This window comes from Oncorhynchus masou, chromosome 12, assembly GCF_036934945.1.
Source record: "Oncorhynchus masou masou isolate Uvic2021 chromosome 12, UVic_Omas_1.1, whole genome shotgun sequence".
Classification (NCBI taxonomy): domain Eukaryota; kingdom Metazoa; phylum Chordata; class Actinopteri; order Salmoniformes; family Salmonidae; genus Oncorhynchus; species Oncorhynchus masou.
Window position 1 is genome coordinate 27,599,164 of NC_088223.1, and position 18,284 is coordinate 27,617,447.

General features: G+C 45.4%; 1 protein-coding gene across 7 annotated transcripts in view; it reads left to right on the forward strand.

The window, feature by feature from the left end:
• Positions 1-18,284, forward strand: part of LOC135549790 (thyroid hormone receptor beta-like) — a 125,099-nt gene that overhangs the window by 44,751 nt on the left and 62,064 nt on the right. Inside the window, exon 1 of one of the 7 annotated variants that reach the window (XM_064980090.1) lies at positions 818-1,087. The exons of 5 other annotated variants lie outside the window; for them this stretch is intronic. The gene's annotated coding sequence lies outside the window, so the exon portion shown is untranslated. Of the gene's footprint in view, positions 1-817; positions 1,088-17,333; positions 17,498-18,284 lie in introns of those variants that run through there. One more of the 7 variants, XM_064980089.1, reaches the window with a different exon arrangement.

Genomic DNA, 18,284 nt, shown 5'->3' on the forward strand with positions numbered 1-18,284 from the left:
GTTTATTCAACCAGTGTGTGCCCAGTGGGTATCAACTGCTTTTAAGTCGAGGTCACTAAGAGGTTACCCTCTAAAGAATTTCTCAGGCAGAAAGGATTACAAATAGCAATGCATTCTCCGTTCCCCATTAGGTTTAACAGAGTGACAGGATGTTATGGGAATTGGTTAGAGATTTCTTGACTATTTTACTAATCAAATGATCCAAAACAATATTCAGTAAAAACAATGATAACATCAAAATTATGCAACAATTTCAAAGATATTACTGAGTTACAGTTCATATAAGGAAGTCAGTCAGTTGAAATACATTCATTAGGCCCTAATCTATGGATTTCACATGACTGTGAATACAGATATGCATCTGTTGGTCATAGATACCTTGAAGAAAAAAAACAGTCAGTATCTGGTGTGACCACCATTTGCCTCATGCAGCGTGACACATCTCCTTCACAGATTTGATCAGTCTGTTGATTGTGAACTGTGGAATGCTGCCCAACTCCTCTTCAGTGGCTGTGCAAAGTTTCCGGATTTTGGTGGGAACTGGAACGTGCTGTCGTACATGTCGATACAGATCATCCCAAAATGCTCAATGGGTGACAAGGCTTCCAGGAATTGTGTGCAGATTCTTGCGACATGGGGCCGTGCATTATCATTCTAAAACATGAGGTGATGTCGGTGGATGAATGGCAAGACAATAGGCCTGAGGGAGGGAGGGAGGGAGAGAGAGGGGGAGAGAGACGTGTTGGCACACAGTCAAGTCCGAAGGGCCCTATTTAAATAGGGGTGATGAAACCTCCTGAGCGTGTTGGCAGAAGGACACACAGGGGCAGGACAGAGGCCATGTGGCTGGCTGGAAGAAAAGGGTACAGCCAGAGGTTAAATAACAGAGCTGACAGGTCAAACTACCTTAGCGCTCGTCATCACACCGGGGCTGCTGCCACCACATTTCTTAAAGGTGAAGGCACAGGACCCGGCAGAGAGAGAGAGAAGACACCATGGGAGCTAGGAAAACCATCCAGCTATGATTAGAAACCCTTCCCCTACCAACCCTCCGACACACATCAACTTGATGGAAGGCTAATAACTGGTAATGACAAAGTTTTGCACAGTAATAAATGAATGATTTGAAAAGGATCTCTTATAGTGATGTCTATTTCAATCTGTCCTCTGTAAAGGTCTTCTTTACTGTCTGTATAATAATGTCTGATTAACCGGCTGGGGTCTTGATTTACTGTCTACCCCACCCTGCCATGAGATGCAGTGCATGTCAGTACACAGTCTGACATTATAATTATGATGTCCTTCCCTGTTATTATCACCCGAACACTATTTACAAAGCAGCGGAGGCGGATCTCTACGGGGGGATTGAGTAGGTAAAATATCATCTGGAGAGGAGGAATAGGAGGAGGAGGGAATGCAACAGGCTGCAATGGCTACACTCTCTTCCCTGGCAGAGAGGACCGGTCCGAGCTGATGTAGGCCTACCCCAAACGTTGGATTGATTTTTCAGGCGTTTTAATACCCTATGGACCAGGAGTTTTTCTGACCACATGACCTAACCAGGATAAACTCTAGGGTCGAGACCCTGGTTATATCCTACAACTATGCCTTACTTCTAATAAAGCTGGGAGCCTGAGTAACCTGGGCCCAGAGTAACAGGCTCAGTTCACATGGTCAGAAATAACGCCTCCTAGTGCTAGGCATACTGTGAGAGATGATGTTGCTGTGGATAGTGGATGTCACAAGTGATTTCCAAACAACTGTTGGGTATCAGCGATTTAGAAGAGTTGTTTGTCTTTTGCAAGTAAGATTGAGGGATACAAACAATGTCAACATCTCTCCTAATTGCAGCCTATGCTGATGGGAGATTCTCCTTAATATTTCAGCTGAATATACTTTGAAGCGTTTGATTGAGCCTGTTTAGAGTGTATGCCACATGGACGGGGTGTGCACTTTTGGGACTATCCCAATGGTTCCATTGGAGCCAGGCAAGCTCAATCATGTGCTAGTTCAAATATTTTAAAAGTATCAATTATATTTGAACCCCAGGTCTGCCACACCACAGAGTAGTGATAACTTCACGGCCTGTTTCCCTTTGAGTTATTATTGAGTTTAGTTTGTCAGAGGTCCACACTCCGGACTAGGTTGGGTAAAGGGCAAGCTTCACACTGTTAGTATTTGGTTGGGTTTGGTGTTGTTTAACAAAGTTGTCACAAACACATGCCGATTTAGACTTGTTTAGCTCACAAAGTATTTTTTAGTCTCTGTTGTCTGCCGATGCCAAGGGTTGTGTCAAAAACAAAAGCAGTGGGGGGGAAAAGGGCTAAAATGTGGATACAGTACATGGAAAAAAACATCTTGGCGTTGGTCAAAAAATGTGTGCTGTGCTGCTTGGAAGTTGTGCTGCCTTCAAGCACAGAATGAGAGAAAGAGGAGGAGAAGAGGTAGCGGCAGCGATAGAGGAGGAGGAGGAGAAGAGGGAGAGGCAGCGATAGAGAAAGAGGAGGAAGAGATGGAGAAGAGGGAGAGGCAGAGAAAGAGGGGAAGAGGGAGAGGTAGGGGAAGAGGGAGAGGCAGAGAAAGAGGGGAAGAGGGAGAGGCAGAGAAAGAGGGGAAGAGGGAGAGGCAGAGAAAGAGGGGAAGAGGGAGAGGCAGAGAAAGAGGGGAAGAGGGAGAGGCAGAGAAAGAGGGGAAGAGGGAGAGGCAGAGAAAGAGGGGAAGAGGGAGAGGCAGAGAAAGAGGGGAAGAGGGAGAGGCAGAGAAAGAGGGGGAGAGGCAGAGAAAGAGGGGGAGAGGCAGAGAAAGAGGGGGAGAGGCAGAGAAAGAGGGGAAGAGGCAGAGAAAGAGGGGAAGAGGCAGAGAAAGAGGGGAAGAGGCAGAGAAAGAGGGGAAGAGGCAGAGAAAGAGGGGAAGAGGCAGAGAAAGAGGGGAAGAGGCAGAGAAAGAGGGGAAGAGGCGGAGAAAGAGGGGAAGAGGCGGAGAAAGAGGGGAAGAGGCGGAGAAAGAGGGGAAGAGGCGGAGAGAGAGGGGAAGAGGGAGAGGCAGAGAAAGAGGAGAAGAGGGAGAGGCAGCGAAAGAGGAGGAGAAGAGGGAGAGGCAGCGAAAGAGGAGGAGGAGAGGCAGCGAAAGAGGAGGAGGAGAGGCAGAGAAAGAGTAGGAGGAGAAGAGGGAGAGGCAGAGAAAGAGTAGGAGGAGAAGAGGGAGAGGCAGAGAAAGAGTAGGAGGAGAAGAGGGAGAGGCAGAGAAAGAGTAGGAGGAGAAGAGGGAGAGGCAGAGAAAGAGTAGGAGGAGAAGAGGGAGAGGCAGAGAAAGAGTAGGAGGAGAAGAGGGAGAGGCAGAGAAAGAGTAGGAGGAGAAGAGGGAGAGGCAGAGAAAGAGTAGGAGGAGAAGAGGGAGAGGCAGAGAAAGAGTAGGAGGAGAAGAGGGAGAGGCAGAGAAAGAGTAGGAGGAGAAGAGGGAGAGGCAGAGAAAGAGTAGGAGGAGAAGAGGGAGAGGCAGAGAAAGAGTAGGAGGAGAAGAGGGAGAGGCAGAGAAAGAGTAGGAGGAGAAGAGAGATGCAGCAATAGAGAAATTGGAAGAGAAGAGGGAGAGGCAGCGATAGAGAAAGAGGAGGAGAAGAGGGAGAGGCAGCAATAGAGAAAGAGGAGTAGAAGATGAAGAGGCAGCAATAGAGAAATAGGGTGGCAGGAGAACAGGGAGAGGCAGCGATAGAGAAAGAGGGTGGTAGGGAATGAAGTAAGTAATGAGCAAATGAAAGAGGGTGATAGATAGACAGGTATCTTGTTAGTGTTTTCCTGAGTGCTTCGATCCCAGACCGTGTGTGTGTGTGTGTGTGTGTGTGTGCACTATGCTCATCATGTCATGTAGCTAGCTAGGCAGGCGACAAACTCGGTAAAGTGACCTGGGCTGTCTTTCTCTTTAAGTTAAGTAATGGTGGGAGAGAGGGAGATGGATAGAGAGTGAAATAGATACCAAGAGAGAGGAAGCTTTCCAAAAACAAGTTAGAGCTCACCCCAGCGCAATGCTGCTTTTATCATGAATGTTTTCTATTTTGGTTTTCATGGGTTGTGTCCCAAATTTCCTATGGGCCCTGGTCAAACGTTATGTGCTATAAAGGAAATAGGATGCAATTTGGGAAGCATGCATGGGTTTCATTTGTGGCTCATAGTATTTTCCTCATTTTCTCCCTCTTATTTTCCCCTTTTTTATTTGTCAGTTTGTCCAAATAACGTCTCTAAGAATTATCCCGGATGCTGCTTTTCATTTGAACCCGACAACATCTCAAGCAGAAAGAGAGAGAGAGGGCTGTTGTGTTGTTTCAGACTGCAAGGTGTGTGTGTGTGTGTGTGTGTGTGTGTGTGTGTGTGTGTGTGTGTGTGTGTTTTTTTCAAATAACTTAACTCAATGTACTCAGCCCAACAAACAAACACATTTGACAAAATAACACAACCAAATGTCAATTGTCATAATATAGTTAAGGCATGAGGTTTTGTGGGAGAAAAAGAACCATGACACGATGGGTGTTCCTCTTGTTTACAAGCTGTTAGCTGGACAGCTGCTCTCTAGCTTGTCTCCCGGTCATCTGTATTTATTAAAACATCTTTATGGGATGTACAGTGGGGTCCATAATTATTGGCCCCCTTTATAAATATCTGATAAAAATACTCAAATAAATCATAAAAATACTGAGCTATATTGTATGTTCCAAACATTTAGGAAAGGATGTTATGTTATCTGGAAGTGAAGAGGGAAAGTCCATAAACACCGACTAAGGATATCAAGGATCTGGAAAGATTCTGTATGGAGGAATGGTCTTAGATCCCTCCCAATGTGTTCTCCAACTCATAAAACATTTTAGAAAAAGGCTCAGTGATGTGACCCTCACAAGGGGAGGGTGCACAAAGTATTGTCTATAGGGCTATACAGTAGGTGTTGTGGTTTTGGTTGTACCTCAGTTAAGCCTGTAGTTAGTAATCCATAAGGATTGTAATACTGTTACAGCACATTCAGAAAGTATTGATACCCGTTGACTTACTCCACATTTTGTTGTGTTACAGCCTGGATTAAAAATGGATAAAATATTCACACTCTACACACAATACCCCATAATGACAAAGTGAAACATGTTTTTAGAAAGGTTAGCAAATGTATTAAATTACAAAATTAGATATTTCTGTATTTTCTATTCACACCCCTGAGTTAATGCTTTGTAGCACCTTTGGCAACAATTATAGAGTCTCTAATAGTTTTGCACACCTGGATTGTACAATACTTTCCTAATATTCTTTTTAAATTCTTAAAGCCCTGTCATGTTGATTGGATCTTGCAAAACTTTCGGTTACTAGTCCAACGCTCTAACCACTAGGCTACCTGCCGCCCCAATAGGGATAAACCCTAATAGTTTTTTTGTAAAGGCTATAGGTTCATATAGGGTCAGACCCATTGTTAAACATGCTTCCCATGTACAGATCTTATGTCCTTTTTCTCTATATTGCCTCACAGGGCCATGTGCTCACATGCATTCAGCATGCTGTTGTTGGCAGATGTGGTCCAATTCCTGACCTTTTTAAATGGATGTAAATATTTTAGGTGACACGTGATATAGTATGAGCGTTTGTCGTCTAACACTGGAGTGTACTGCACTATACAGAAAACCAGGGTTCAACTAGTGTTTGTTTTCTTTCAAATACTTAATCTGCTCTTGATTGAGCTTGCCCGCACATTTGGACACTCTTTCATTAGTGACAGAATGCATCTCGATCTCTTGTAATTCTGTTGAGTGCAGCGGGTCCTGGTCAAAAGTAGTACACTATATGGGAATAGGGTGCCATTTGAGACACACGGTCTGCCTTAGAACAAGGTCAAGTTCTACAGCCCTTCACTTTGTTCCTCTCCATTTGTTTGTTTTGTTGTGGGCCTCTGGGTCTTCTGACTCCACAGTCTCTCTCGTTCTGGTCATCCTGTCGCCTCTAGATTCCTAGGTTGTTCCATTCTTCCCCCATCTGTTTGTCCACACTAAGACAGTGATCCAGCAATCATTTCCCCAAAGCAATTTAGTCCCTCGGTTTGTTATGTTATGGGACCCCCAGGAATGTACTTTAGATTGGAGTGTGATAGAGATGGACATACAAGCCTTAATCAGAAGCCATTATGACGATTAGAACCACGCTAAATGTATTTGCATGTTGAAGTTGAATATAAAGCCATTAATAAAGGCACCAAGCTGGTTAGGAACGTGTTTAGCTCAGTGAAAATAATACAATGATCTCTTTTATAATGCAGCCATCTCTCTGACTGCGCCCCAAATGGAAAACGGTATTCCCTACGTAGAGCAGCAGTATTGTCAGGCGGCGGGGTTGTCACACAAACAAAGACTGTCACCGAAACAAAGTTGTTCGGTGGAATTGTTCTGCGTAGTTTTTGGAGGAAGGAAAGAAAGGAAGACTCCACACCACTCTCTCACTTGAGTATCTTAGCTAGTTATTTTCTGATGATCTAATTTTGTAGCTTTGGCAAGTATGTTTGTGTATCCCATCCCAGTTTTCTCATCTCCCTGTAGGTTTTAGACACTCTCCACCCCATGGCTGCAACCTTTTCTAATTTATTGTACTCCGCGCGCACAACCAAAGTGGAATTCCTAGTTTCCCTGCACAGTTTGGAACTGCCAATCTGTGGTCAAGAAGGCTGAGTTCATCCCGGCCTATGTTGCCCTTGGACAGTCTAGCTTAACATTGTTGTCATCTATCGCCCACCAGGTACCCTTGGAAAGTCAACGAGCTTGACATCTTGATAACCCAATTTCCCAACGATGGCTCACCACTCATTGTAATTGGCGACTTTAACCTCCCAACGCCTGACTTCCATAAAAAATGTTCCACCTCTTTCTTTACATTTCTTTACACACTTTCCAGTCCACATCCACTCAAAAGGCATGCAATATGCTTGACCTCATCTTCACTAGAGGCTGTTTGCCTACTAATCTCACTGCAACTTCCCTCCAAGGTCTTTCACTACATTGTTTCCTTTTTTGTCTCTCTTTCTCCAGATGAAATCCTGCACCTAGTGGTGTCTGGCCGCCCGACAACCTGCCCATTCAACCCTATCCCCTCCTCCCTTCTCCAGACCATCTCTGGAGACCTTCTCCCATTCCTCACTTCCCTCATCAACTCATCACTGACCACTTGCTGCATCCCCTCTGACTTCAAGATGGCCAGAGTCGCTCCCCTCCTCAAGAAACCAACACTGTACCCCCTCTGATAGACCCGTATCCAATTTCTTTCCGAAACACTTTAGTGTGCTGTCTCTGACCAACTCTCTCGTTATCTCTCTCAGAACAATGTTCTTGACCAGTCAGGGTTCAAGGCAGCTCACTCAAATGAGACCGCACTCCGCTCTCACAGAGGCTCTCTGCTCTGCCAAACCTTACTCTCTCTCTCCTCTGTTCTCATCCTCCTAGATCTGTCCGCTACATTCGACACAATGAACCATCAGATCCTCCTCTCCACTCTCTCAGGGTTGGGCGTCTCAGACTCTGCACATTCCTAGATTGCATCCTACCTGGCAGGTCGCTTCTACCAGGTAGCGTGGAGAGGATCTGTGTCTGCACCATGTGCTCTCACTATTGGTGTCCCGCAGGGCTCATTTTCTGGGCCCTCTCCTTTTTTCTCTACAGCAAATGACAAAACAGAGCTGCTCCTTCTCCCGGGAAAGGCTCGTCTGCTCCAAGACCTGTCCATCATGGTTGACAACTCCATGGTATCCCCCTCCCAGAGTGCAAAGAACTTTGATGTGACCCTGGACTACACCCTGTTGTTCTCTGCAAACATCAAAGCAGGGACTCGCTGCTGCAGGGTGATGCTCTACAACATCCGTAGAGTACGACCTTTCCTCACACAGGGAGCAGTGCAGGTCCTAATCCAGGCACTTGTCATCTCCCTTCTGGACTACTGCAACTCTCTGTTCGCTGGGCTCCCTCCTTGTGCCATCAAACCCCTGCAACTTATCCAGAATCCCACAGCCCGCCTAGTGTTCAACCTTCCTAAGTTCTCCCATGTCACCCCACTCCTCCGCTCACTCCACTGACCTCCAGTCGAAGCGTCATCTTCAAACCCTGGTGCTTGTCTACGGAGCAGCTAGGGAACTGCACCTCCTTACATTCAGGCTCAAACCTTACATCCCAACCCGAGCACTCCGCTCAACCACTTCTGGTCTCTTGGCCCTCCCAACTCTTATGGGAGGGAATCTCCCATTTTTAGCCCAGTCAAAAGCTCTTCTCTGTCCTGGTACCCCAATGGTGGAACAAGCCCCCTGAAGTCAGGACAGCGGAGTCATTGCCCATCTTTCGAAAACGACTTCAACCCTACCTCTTTGAAGAGTATCTTAAATAACTCTCACGGCACCTTCGAGACACTTCTCTGTGCCACTAGCACTGACTTTTCTGATAAATAGTTTGTTGAGGGAAAATGTACTTGATACGATTGTGATGTGTCTCACATAGCTATGTTAAGATTAATGCGTTAATTGTAAGTCCTTCTGGATAAGAGCATGTCCTAAATGACAAACGTTTAAAAATGTCTTGTTTGGAATCAGGACATCATGTTTACATTGAAACCATCGGGACATCATGTTTACATTGAAACCATTGGGACATCCATGTTTACATTGAAACCATCGGGACATCCATGTTTACATTGAAACCATCGGGACATCCATGTTTACATTGAAACCATCGGGACATCCATGTTTACATTGAAACCATCGGGACATCCATGTTTACATTGAAACCATCGGGACATCATGTTTACATTGAAACCATCGGGACATCCATGTTTACATTGAAACCATCGGGACATCCATGTTTACATTGAAACCATCGGGACATCATATTTACATTGAAACCATCGGGACATCATATTTACATTGAAACCATGTAGGCCTATGAGTCCCAAATGGCACCCTATTCCCTATATAGTGCACTAATGTAATGCACAAAATAAGAGAATGGGTGCCATTTGGGATGCAGACCATATGTATTCTTCTATAGTTGTTATTTTGTTTTTGCTGAAGTATTACACACATGTTGATTGGCTATTCTAATTATATTTGAATAATAATAATTTATAACATAGCGCTTTTCATAAGTCTCATTGCACTTCAAAAGCATAAAACAAACAAGAAATACATCATGAGTAACCTAGCTGTAGTTAGGTCAACCAATAGAGGCCAATTATTTTGAATTCATACATCGTCCAAAGATGGAGAGGGACCGTTCATGACTTGACCAGAGGAAGGTGGTCTGGGAGATGGTTGATGAAGAGTCTGGTGATGATCATGTAGAGGGCTACTCTGGGAACCAGCCTGAGTCATGTAGCTACTGGACTTCTCCTCCTTCACAATGTATGACACCCACTTGGGTGATGCCTCAGCAGCTCTGGGCACCAGAAAGTTCAGCACACACAGTTCAGAATAGTAGCCAGTCGTCCTCACTACGAGCCCTCTGCCTCAGCTTCCTCTCAAGCTTCAGGTGACTCTTCGATAGATGTTTTCAAAGGATCAACAGCCAGGTGAAACAAAAAAGATGGTAGAGTGTCCAGATGCATCATTCAAACAAAAATAATTTGATTTGACCTGCCAGTCCATGTGCAAATCTGTGGGTCAAAACTACTAGAAATATGCAATAAATATGCAACAAAACTATTTTATCAAAAACAAAACAGCTGATTTAAAAAAAACTCAATTTAAAACACTAAATTCTGTACATATTTACAGGAGCTCGTTGCTTAGACTGCTATTAGGGCGCCATAACTACCATGACAACATCCATATACAGTTTGAAAATGGCCGTTTTGGTCACTGATTGCAACGCAGGACTGTACAGTAACATTCTACCATGGTTATGCGTGTGCTTCTCATATTCCTTCTGTTAGAAACATTTACATTTGGTCCAAATTTAAGGAAGTAAGAGCTTCACTGTTAGTCTACATCTGTTGTTTACGAAGCATGTGACAAATAAAATGTGCTTTATCCATATAGGCCAAAGGGTTAACAATGCACTTGCTAACACTTTAAAGGTTGCATGTGCGAAAGAAAGGTAGAGTAGTAGTCTTTAATGGAGAGTGACAGAGACAAAGGAGTAGTGAAACATTTTTCGTAGACATTTCCAGGAGGCTGTTGTCTCCAACTGTGGAGCAATGTGAGCTCAGGTCTAAGACAGAGACTGGTCCAGTCCACTCCTCTTCTGAGAGAAGAGGACAAAGAGAAAAGAGAGAGAGAAAAATCTGTCCTGTCCCCTGACAAATCTTCATGGTTCTAGAATCCATGGAATTCCGCCTGTAGTTTGGTAACCGATGTGACATCACATTGTTTGAGTTTTAGTTTTCTATCTTCCTGGTTGGACATCTGGCAGAGTTTGATATATTCTTTGTCCAACTTTTCTCACGTTGGTAGTGAAATTCAATTCTGTGTAGCTGTCAAAAGGAGTGTGCTTGGTACTTACTGTAGAGCTAGGCAAGCTGTGACTGTGACAAGGTTTGGCAGGTTTCCTAGCTAGCTAGGGCTCGGCCAATGTGGTATCCAGGTTTTGGCACCGGCACTGCTGGGACAGACCATTTGGAGGAGGAGTTTAGAGAAAATCTTTGGGCCCTTATTGCTGACCTATTTGCAGATTGGCAACCTATCACATTCTCCTGGAGACCTCTGGGACAACAGAGGAGACCATTCGGAGGAGGATGTAGGGGGTGGGAGGAACACAGAACTTAAAGCATGGAGCCAGAGTAGTGTAGAAACGTTCTCTTTCTCTCTTTTTTCGTCTCTGCTGGACTGTTAATACTGAGTACAGTATGTGTGAAAGTGTCATGGGTCTGACTTCAGCAAGTTAATTGTACAAAAGTTTATTTATTCATTTTCACAATGTTTGTTTTTCTGTCTCTACTTTGTTGTGGTGTTTGGTGAATGGCATGGCCTGGCTGGAATGCCACAGTGTGTGGACTCAGGATTCAGACTGCTTCCTGTGGCTCTGCCAAGAAACAAACACTAGCCACGGTCTTTTTCTTGCACTCTCTCCCTCTCTCTCTATCCATCTATCTCTCGCTTCCCTTTCTCTCAATCCTCTCTCTCGCTCTCGCTCTCGCTCTCTCTCTCTCACTTGTTGGCTGCTTTTCCTTCACTCTGTGGTCCAACTCATCCCAAACCATCTCAATTGGGATGAGGTCAGGTGATTGTGGAGGCCAGGTCATCTGATGCAGCACTCCATCACTCTCCTTCTTGGTCAAATAGCCCTTACACAGCCCGGAGGTTTGTTTCGGGTCATTGTCCTGTTGAAAAACAAATGATAGTCCCACTTAGGGCTGTGGCGGTCACAAAATGTTGTCAGCCAGTGATTGTCAAGCAAATAACTGTCGGCCTCATGGTAATTGACAGTTAATTAACATTAATACATTTCGCGTCTCCTGGCTTCCACACATCTTTAAAAAGTCTAATAAATCCATGTAATATAGCCTACACCTTCACCATAAATCCATTATATATTTTAGACAGGTCTGAAGAAACATGATGTGAAAATTTTTTAGTCTATTTCATAAGAACAGAATAGCATACTCTGAGTTGTCCTGATGTTAGGTACTGATCTGGCTATGCCATTTGGCTCTCTGCTACACTAGTTTATTTAGCAGACAAGATTTGCTTATAATTCCATGGCATTATTTTCTAGTATGAAGAATACAATTGAACAAATATTTTCTCCAAATTATTTGAGGGAGTGCGCACATGCGGCTATTCTGTGTTGAGCGGTTAACAAAAATAGCTACTCCAATAAGCTCAATGTAAAGTTAATAATGTAACTTGTTCTACAAACATTGGGCCATATGTTTTGATTTTTAATACATTGTAAGGCTACATGATACGACTAATGATGATTTGAAAAAAGTTGCTTGAAAAGCGTGAGGTCTGCTTTGCTTTTTTTGCGTAGTACCCGCAGCATCCCGGAGTTGCCTCTTCACTGTTGATGTTGAGACTTGTGATTCGCGGGTACTATTTAATGAAGCTGCCAGTTGAGGACTTGCGAGGTGTCTGTTTCTCAAACTAGACACTCTAATGTACTTGTCCTCTTGCTCAATTGTGCACCGGGGCCTCCCACTACTCTTTCTATTTTGGTTAGAGCCATTTTGCGCTGTTCTGTGAAGGGAGTAGTACACAGCATTGTACGAGATCTTCAGTTTCTTGGCAATTTCTCGCATAGAAGAGCCTTCGAGTTTCAGAAGACAGTTCTTTGTTTCTTGCCATTTTGAGCCTGTAATCGAACCCAAAAATGCTGATGTTCCAGATACTCAACTAGTCTTAAGAAGTCCAGTTTTATTAAATAAATACAAATCCACATCAATCTACCAACAATAGCCTATAATGACAACAGGTTTTTAGACATTTAAAAAAATGATAAACTGAAATTCCTTATTCACATAAGTATCCAGACCCTTTGCTACGAGACTCGAAATTGAGCTCAGGTGCATCCTTTTTCCATTGATCATCCTTGAGATGTTTCTACAACTTGATTGGAATCCACCTGTGGTAAATTAAATTGATTGGACCTGATTTGGAAACGCACACACCTGTCTATATAAGCAATCGGGGGAGAAGGGCCTTGGTCAGGGAGGTGACCAAGAACCCAATGGTCACTCTGACAGACCAGTTTCTCTGGAGATGGGAGAAACTTTGAGAAGGACAACCATCTCTGTAGCATTCCACCAATCAGGCCTTTGTGGTAGAGTGGCCAGACAGAAGCCACTCTTCAGTAAAAGGCACATGACAGCCCACTTGGAGTTTGCCAAAAGGCACGTAAAGGACTCTCAGACCATGAGAAACAAGATTCTCTGGTCTGATGAAACCAAGATTGAACTCTTTGGCCTAAATGCCAAACCTGGCACCATCCTTATGGTGAAGCATGGTGGTGGCAGAATCATGCTGTGGGGATGTTTTTCAGTGGCAGGCACTGGGAGACTAGTTACGATGGAAGGAAAGATGATTAGAGCAAAGTACAGAGATCACTGTTGGAATCCTGCTCCAGAATTCTCAGAAGATGAACCTTTGCCCCAGTCCTAACAGAACAATGCACACAGCCAAGACAACGCAGGAGTGGCTTCGGGACAAGTCTCTGAATGTCCTTGAGTGGCCCAGCCAGAGCCTATACTTGAACCCGATCAAACATCTCTGGAGAGACCTAAAAATAGCTCTGCAGTGACGCTCCCCATCCAACCTGACAGAGCTTGAGATGATCTGTAGAGAAGAATGGGAGAAACTCCCCAAATACAGATGTGCCTAGCTTGTAGCGTCATACCCAAGAAGACTCAAGGCTGTAATCGCTGCCAAAGGTGCTTCAACAAAGTACTGAGTAAAGGGTCTGAATACTGATGTAAATGTGATATATATTTTTTTTCTTCTAAAAAACTGTTTTTGCATTGTTATTATTGTGTGTAGATTGAGGATATTAAAAAAAATACATTTGAATAAGACTAACATTACTCAATGTGGAATAAGTCAAGGGATTTGAATACATTCCAAATGCACTATATATTATATTTTGTTAATCCTTTATTCTTTGTTTAACCAAGATGATGCTGATTGGTCTCTCATGATGTGACAAGCCCCTTACAGTGCAATCAGAACCATGTGATTCGTTACAATCAACATCCCCTTGCTGCCTCCAGCTGAAACACACATGCTTAAAAAAGCCCTTGTTGTGTGGAAGTGGTTACCAGTTTAGTTGGTACGTCTTCACGGAAATACATGTTTATTTTCGTTTGCTCAACCCTGAAACAATGACTTGATGCGATGGCAATAAATGTAACAATACGTGTTTTCACAAACTTGCATCAGACACAGGAACAGGATGCCATGTAAGATGCCTAAACTCTCTGAAACTAGCAGATTTCGTTTCACAACTTCCTCTTCTCTCCTCCTCCCCTCCTTTCTCTTCATTTACCATCTTTATCTATCTTCTTTTTTTTACCGCAGTATCCTTAGTCCCTGCGTTTGTCCTGATTTACCCTCGCCTTTACCCAGCATGCACTGTGGTGATTTTGGTGCTCTGTCATAGTGGGGCGGGTGCACACTTTTGATGAGATGGGAGGGAGGGAGGGAACGAGGGAGGACAGTGGCAGTCGGACATTGTACTCTCTGATGCTGTCTATATCTGTGCTGCTCTCACACCAAACTACCCCACTCACACCGCCCTCACCTCACCTCTCCTTCCCCCTCCTCTCCTCCTCCCACCTCCTGCCCCTTCCTCTCCTCCCTCGTTCTCTTCTCCCCCACCCCTTCCCTCTCTTCTCCCCCACCCCTTCCCTCTCTTCTCCCCCACCCCTTCCCTCTCTTCTCCCCCACCCCTTCCCTCTCTTCTCCCCCTCCCCTTCCCTCTCTTCTCCCCCACCCCTTCCCTCTCTTCTCCCCCTCCCCTTCCCTCTCTTCTCCCCCACCCCTTCCCTCTCTTCTCCCCCACCCCTTCCCTCTCTTCTCCCCCCACCCCTTCCCTCTCTTCTCCCCCACCCCCCCCCTCTCTTCTCCCCCACCCCTTCCCTCTCTTCTCCCCCACCCCTTCCCTCTCTTCTCCCCCTCCCCTTCCCTCTCTTCTCCCCCACCCCTTCCCTCTCTTCTCCCCCTCCCCTTCCCTCTCTTCTCCCCCACCCCCTTCCCTCTCTTCTCCCCCTCCCCTTCCCTCTCTTCTCCCCCTCCCCTTCCCTCTCTTCTCCCCCTCCCATTCCCTCTCTTCTCCCCCACCCCTTCCCTCTCTTCTCCCCCTCCCCTTCCCTCTCTTCTCCCCCACCCCTTCCCTCTCTTCTCCCCCTCCCCTTCCCTCTCTTCTCCCCCTCCCCTTCCCTCTCTTCTCCCCCACCCCTTCCCTCTCTTCTCCCCCACCCCTTCCCTCTCTTCTCCCCCACCCCTTCCCTCTCTTCTCCCCATTCTCTACTGCAGTGGGTTTGCAAATGATTTCCCCCCTCTTTTTTTCCTCTGTCATTCAGTCCCTGATGTTGTGTGCATGTGGATGAAAACTAGAAAAAAAAGTGTGTTACAAAGCAGAGCTGAGAGCTGTTTCTGTGAGCGCGCTGATAGCAGTCCTCATCTGACCTGCACTCAGACTGGCACGGTGGAGGGATGCAGGGAGTGAGGAAAGAAGAGAGAGACCGAGGGGGCGGGGCCCGGGGAGCCAAATGGATTCATGCATTTTAGACGATTCTGCGCTGTTCATTTGATCTAGTGTTCCAATGCTGTGTGTTCTCCACACATGACTGGTTCTCCCTCTCCCTCGGTACTCTCTATCTCTCTCTGTGGGTCAGTTCAGGAGCTTAGTGCTACACACATCCACACACACAAGCTTACAGATCAAGTGGTTCTGTCTGGCTTGCTGCAGTTATTCATTCCTCCATCCCTCTTTTCTTTCTTCAATAAGATCTGCTTCCCCCCTCTATCTGCGCTCTCTCCTTAGGGGAAGCTTTTTTCCTCTGCTATTCGTCCTTTGGTGCACCTCAGTAAATATAATTACAGTAGATGACTGTCATGCCACAAGTGGATGAATACACTACCCTGTTCTGTTTATCGCCCACTGCTGAGGCCAGTTATAAGCTATAGTTAGAAGTACTGTATTAGCTACACGGTTCATTCCGGATTACAGTTGTAGTGTAATGTATTTCTTCTCAACTCATTGTTGCCCATTCATTCTGTGACGGGTTTGTATTGACCCTCTCTAGCACTGACTACATATAAAGAACAATATACATGTACTGGCATTCATCTGTTTCCCAGAAACACATTCTGTCCTTCAGACCTGTCTGTCTGCCCGCTGTAGCAGCCTCCACATGACCTGTCTCTCTGCCCGCTGTAGCTGCCTCCACATGACTTGCCGATCTGCGGCTGTAGCTGCCTCCACATGACCTGCCGGTCTGCCCGCTGTAGCAGCCTCCTCATGACCTGTCTGTCTGCCCGCTGTAGCAGCCTCCACATGACCTGTCTGTCTGCCCGCTGTAGCAGCCTCCTCATGACCTGTCTGTCTGCCCGCTGTAGCAGCCTCCACATGACCTGTCTGTCTGCCCGCTGTAGCAGCCTCCACATGACCTGTCTGTCTGCCCGCTGTAGCAGCCTCCACATGACCTGTCTGTCTGCCCGCTGTAGCTGCCTCCACATGACCTGTCTGTCTGCCCGCTGTAGCAGCCTCCACATGACCTGTCTGTCTGCCCGCTGTAGCAGCCTCCACATGACCTGTCTGTCTGCCCGCTGTAGCAGCCTCCACATGACCTGTCTGTCTGCCCGCTGAAGCAGCCTCCACATGACCTGTCTGTCTGCCCGCTGAAGCAGCCTCCACATGACCTGTCTGTCTGCCCGCTGTAGCAGCCTCCACATGACCTGTCTGTCTGCCCGCTGTAGCAGCCTCCACATGACCTGTCTGTCTGCCCGCTGAAGCAGCCTCCACATGACCTGTCTGTCTGCCCGCTGAAGCAGCCTCCACATGACCTGTCTGTCTGCCCGCTGTAGCAGCCTCCACATGACCTGCCGGTCTGCCCTCTGTAGCAGCCTCCACATGACCTGTCTGTCTGCCCGCTGTAGCAGCCTATACATGACCTGTCTGTCTGCCCGCTGTAGCAGCCTATACATGACCTGTCTGTCTGCCCGCTGAAGCAGCCTCGTCATGCCCTGTCTGTCTGCCCGCTGTAGCAGCCTCCTCATGACCGGTCTGTCTGCCAGCTGTAGAAGCTGTCATCAAGGCAAGGGGTGGCTACTTTGAAGAATCTCAAATATAACATTTATTTTAATTTGTTTAACACTTTTTTGGTAACTGCATAATTCCATATGTGTTATTTCATAGATCTGATGTCTTCACTAGTATTCTACAATGTTGAAAACAGTAAAATAAAGGAAACCCTTTTGTGTCCAAACTTTTGACTGGTACTGTATATATAATTTATCATTCCAAAATGGATGTGGCAACAACAGACTTCCCCCGTTAAGTCTATTCAAAGTGTGCAAGTTTGAACATGTGTCCATTAGGCCTATGGATTTTTTTCCCAGCATGTATTAGATTGAGCAATAAAAGCCTCACTTTCATTCCATAGGCTGGGATCTGCATTATGCAGCTGTTGCAGGAGCACATTTTTCACTGGCTGTCCAAAACAATTATTGATAGGCAGCTTAAACTTCTTGAATTCAACCATTATTTGGTTTAAATACACATTTAGATTTGTGAACAGCCATCCACATCGGCTACAATCCGTAGGGCGTAAATAGGTAAATGAGAGCGTAGCAGGGTGATTCACATCAATGCATTATGTAGATATCAATCATATCTGTATCCTTACATCCAAGTGTTTATTCAAGTTGGATCATCTTTGGATGCCGACAGCAGTCACACCATTGGAAGACATGGCTTGGACTGTAGCCTACAAAAGCCTGTCCCTGCTCTTTTCCCGCGATCCATCAAACACATTTGGTGTGTCATCATGGTGGTCTCTGACTTGTGGTAAGACTTTATTATTATTTTTATTTCACCTTTATTTAAAAAGGTAGGCCAGTTCTCATTTACAACTGTGACTTGGCCAAGATAAAGCAAAGCAGTGCGACAAAAAAAAAACAACAACACATAGTTACACATGGGATAAACAAAAGTACAGTCAATAACAATAGAAAACATCTATACACAGTGTGTGCAAATGGAGTAAGAAGGTAAGGCAATAAATAGGCCATAGTAGCGAAGTAATTACAATTGACCAAATTAATAACGGGGTGATAGATGAGCAGATGATGATGTGCAAGTAGAAATACTGGTGTGCAAAAAAAGTATATAAAAACAATATGGGGATGGGGTAGGTAGTTGGCTATTTACAGAAGGGCTGTGTACAGCTGCAGCGATAAGGTAAGCTGCTCTGACAGCTGACGCTTAAAGTTAGTGAGGGAGATATGTCTCCAACTTCAGCGATTTTTGCAATTCGTTCCAGTCATTGGCAGCAGAGAACTGGACTTGCTCAGGTGGAACAAAGTTAAAGATGCGCCTTTTTTCAATGCTGATTCGAATGTCTTTGAGAAAAGTGTCCGATTTTTTTCTCTCGCAAACATCCTTTCTGAATTTAAAAGTAATCTGATTACAATATTTTTGCTGGTAACGTAACAGATTACAGTTACCGTTTCTGTAATCCCTTACATGTAATGGATTGCATATCCATTACTCCCCAACCCTGCTCATATACTGTACCATGTCTTGAAATATGAGTTCTGCTTTTAATCACATGTATTTGTTGTTTAGTATGCTA